This window comes from Magnolia sinica, chromosome 10 (assembly GCF_029962835.1).
Source record: "Magnolia sinica isolate HGM2019 chromosome 10, MsV1, whole genome shotgun sequence".
Taxonomy (NCBI): Eukaryota; Viridiplantae; Streptophyta; class Magnoliopsida; order Magnoliales; family Magnoliaceae; genus Magnolia; species Magnolia sinica.
Genome location: NC_080582.1, coordinates 38,360,191 through 38,364,489, shown reverse-complemented (window position 1 = coordinate 38,364,489; position 4,299 = coordinate 38,360,191). Strand labels below are relative to the sequence as shown.

Here is a 4,299-nt window from a genome sequence, read left to right as displayed (position 1 = left end):
GGGCAATTAGCTTACTTGAAGTTCTGGTTCTAATTCTTGTGGAACAGTGATAGGTCTATCATTGTTATCCTCTTCCGGGTCCTTACGCTTTTCAGCCCTTACTAGAATAGATTTTTCAATGGTCTTCTTACTCCTAAGAGTGGTGATAGATTTAGCTTGCTCCATCTGATTTGAAGAACTCAGGTCGCTAACTTCATATTGTGGTTTTGGATTGGAAAGAGGTTGAGCTGGAAGGCTCCCCTTATTACCAATCGTATTCCTTCTGTCAAGCCATTGTATAGCTTTTATAAGGTCTTGAAAGGCTTGTAGCATCCCCTGATTGAAAAGCTCTTACTTTTGAAGATGTTTTAGAACCGGATCCTCTTAAGGTTTCTCTTAATTTAGAATTTAGTTGAAGAAACCTTGAGGTGTAATAATTTGTCCATTTCTCCAACTGAAGTTTAGATGATTTCTCCAACTAGGATTATATGTGTTAGAGATGGGTGCACTAAAAGGTCTTTGGTAATTATTCACAGCATTGGATTGCTTATTCAACACCTCTTGAAAGGCAGGTATTGTTGGACAATTTCAGTTGTGTGAATGTTGCAAGCACAAATACCGTAAACAGTTTCCTTAGCCTTATCCTTCTTTAATTCCATGGCCTTGAGTTTTCTGGTGAGATTAGCCACTTTAGCATTGATATCCTCATCCTCTTTCAGGAGATACATTCCACCCCTCTCTTTAGATTGAGTCGGCCTAGACATGGTGCTTGATTTTGGGGAGATGTCCCATGATTATGTGTTTTTAGCATGCTTTTCAAAGTAGTCCCACACATCATCGACACTTTTATTTATGAATTCCTCATTACACATTTTCTCGACTAATTGGCAAATGGGAGATGTCAATCCATCATAGAAAATTTTTTTAATGTGCCATGTTTCAAAACCATGTTGTGGGCATGAATTGATAAGATCCTTGAACTGCTCCCAACATTGGAAGAATGTTTCATCTTCCTTTTGGGCGAAGTTCATTGATCGACTTTCTAAGGGTGTTCGTCTTATGGTAAGGGAAAATTTTCTTTATGAACTCCTTTGTCATGTCATTCCATCTACCATAGATCGAGAACGTAGTGAATGCAACCACGTCTTAGCTTTCTCTTTCAAAGAAAAAGGAAAGAGTTTCAGCCTGACCGTGTTGTCAGACACGTTAGGAAAATATAGAGTGGCTATGATTTCATCAAACTCTTTCAAGTGCAGATATGGATTTTCAGTTTCAAGTCCATGAAATTTTGGAAGGAGTTGGATCACCCCTAGCTTGATATCCATATGTCCTATATTTTCTGAAAAAACCATGCATGAGGGTGTACTCACCCCCGCTGGTTGTAAATAATCTCGTAAAGTATGAGGCGAGGGTGCTTGATGCACCTCATTCTCATCCTGGACTTCCTCAGCCCTAGGTTGAGGTTGTTGATTTACTGGTTGATTTGTAACCATCACTTAAATTAACTCTGAGGATCTCGAGTGGTGTCTAATCCTGCGATGGATAGATAACCCCTCAACCAATCCTCCTTCACTCAAAGGACATCGAGTGTTGTCACGGACCCACTTGGGCATGAAACACTCTCAGCCTTCTAAGTCAGATTCTAACCTAAACCTAAAAGAGAGAAATAGAGATCTAGAAATAGAAAGAGAGAGGGAGTTGGAAAGAAGTTACCAAATTAGAAGTTCCCAATTAAAAATCCTGCAAAACAAAACAAAACAAGTCAGTTTCTAAAGACAGAAATTCTAAAATTAGAAAGTTCCTAAAAATAAAAATAGAAAGTAAACTAATTTCTAAAAGGAAAGTTTTTTAAAAAAACAAACCATAATTTAAAAATAGAAAGAAAAAATTAGAAAGAGATTACCGAATTAGAAGTTTTTATATTAAGATCCTACAAAATAAGAAAGTTTGGTTAGTTTCTAAAAATAAAAGAAATTCTAGAATTAGTAAGTTTTTAAGAACAAAAAACAAACCCTAATCCTAAAAATAGACAAACCCTAATCTTGCCCTAATTCTAAAACTAGCTAATCTTAGAAAAACGTAATCGTTAGTCCCCGGCAACGGTGCCAAAAACTTGTTCAGATCCCCAAGTGTAGGGTCACGATGTTGTAATAATCTCGGTAAGACCAAGGTCGAATCCACAGGGACTGAACCTTGTATGTATTTTAAAAGTAACTAGAACTAGAACTAGAACTAGAAGAAGATGTAATCTAAATATGGAGAATGTAAGAGAATAATTATAAATTATGTAACTAAAACTTGTAAAATTCAAAGGTGGGAAACTAGGGTTTCCAAGGATCCACTTGTAGAGATCAGAGAGATCTGTGCTTGATTCAGAACACAATTGGAATCAGAGTCCCATCTTCATCCAATTGGAAGATATCTCATTAAAAATCAAATATAAACTTCCTTTGATATAGTTCTCAAGGGAGGAGAGGTATGAGAACTAGAATTGATTCCATCACTAAACCGTGCCCATGAGACAAAGCAAACAATGGAATTTACCAGTCCACAACCACTCTAAGATAATTGAGAGATTTAAGAAGGATTCCATCATCTAACCATGCCCATGGGATGATGGTGAACAACGGGATTTCCTAAATTCACAATCTCGATAATGAAAAGAACATACTCAAAACTATCGCAGATCTATTGTAATTCAAGTCACAACAAACCATTAAAAACTTAAAACATTCCTTATAATCAAACTTGTAAGACCCGTGTCCTAATCCGTACTGTTCCGTTAGCTTCCGCGGTCCTTCCGGTCAAATTCCGGCAACCTTCGCACCGTATTCGGTGTTTGCGCACGATCCTAAGCCAGGTCCCGCGCACCGACGTCGGCTTGGTCTGAAAGTTATATCATAGCAACCGCGTCGTCGCCATGGTTCCAACGCCGTGACTTGCGCACCGAACCGATACCCAGGCAAGAAGATGCCGATCAGCGTTTATTCCGAAGAAACACCGCGCGTTGCGGATTTCGAGGGAATCTCTACAATTAGTCCCATTAATCAACCATTAAAGCATCCCATACCTCAAGTACAACAACCCATCTCCACCTTTTTCAAAAGTCTACCCTCTTTCCACCTCACCACTCCTCTTTTCCCATTTTCAACATCAACCATACCCTCTTTTTACAATTTTTCAACCCAAACCATCCCCCATCACTCCATCACCCATCATTCTCTCTCTCTCTCTCTCCCTTACAAGTCTCTCTCTCATTTCAACTCTCCCATAGCAAGAATTCATACGTATGGTCCTCCCATGGTGAGAAAATTGTATTTGTGAGGCCCACCTTTCCCACCCCTTCATCTCTCATCTCAACCATCCATTTCTCATCTTCCTCCATCAAAGAGAAGCACAAGGAACTAAGGAAGCCAAGGGAGCAAGAAGATCAAGCGGTGGGTGTTTGGATAGGATAGTTTTTGATGTTTTTAAGATGGGCCAAGTGAGGCCAACCGATCAATGGTTCGGATCTCACTTTGGACCCTATGATGTGGCCAATGGCCCACTTGGATCATCATGATCATTCCATGATGGGGCCATTCTCCATGGACCCCATCATGATGTTTACTTTCTTGCATATTTAGGGTCATCTAGACCGTCTGATTTAGTGGAGAAGGGATCTCTACCGTTGAATTTTAATTTAATAGGCCCACATGTAATGGGACCCACTTGATGTATGATTTAGTGCAAGGGAGGGCCCATAGTGCCGGGGTCCCTCCATCACACGGTCTCACTCTCTATCTCTCGCTCCTTTGTTTTATTTTATTTTATTTTTGTGATGTTAATGAGATTGTGTGGCCCACTTGAATGGACCCCACCATGAAGTTAGTAGGTTATCCAAACCATTTACCTGTGGGGCCCACTTTGCGTGTATTGTACCCACGCCATCCATCAGTGGTGACCCTCATGAGTAGGCCCACCTTGCTCGGCCAGAGAGTCCAGCGTCCAGGGACGCTGGACGATTGGTGAAAACACAAATAAAAGCTTGGTTCAAGCTAATGGAGGAGGCCCATTCATGTAGGCCCCACCTTGATGCATGTCTCCAATCCACACCATCCATTCCCTTCCCAAGCCATTTTTAGGCGTTGAGCCCAAAGATGGGACCGATCAGATTTTCAGGCGGGCCATAACATGGCAAACAGTGAGTTTACCATTGAAATGTCCCATATTGCTCCTATACACCGAAATAGGCCCAATATTGGGCTTGTTTTGCTTGTGGGGGGCCATGGAGGGCCATTGGACGGAGTGGATTGTCCAAATATGGACCCCACCTGCGAA

The 4,299-nt window shown here is 40.8% G+C and overlaps 1 non-coding gene across 1 annotated transcript; it reads left to right on the top strand.

The window, feature by feature from the left end:
* Window positions 1-921: 921 nt before the first annotated feature.
* Window positions 922-1,029, top strand: LOC131217848 (small nucleolar RNA R71). Its single transcript, XR_009157436.1, has one exon. It is a non-coding gene; the product is annotated as a small nucleolar RNA R71 (small nucleolar RNA).
* Window positions 1,030-4,299: the final 3,270 nt, after the last annotated feature.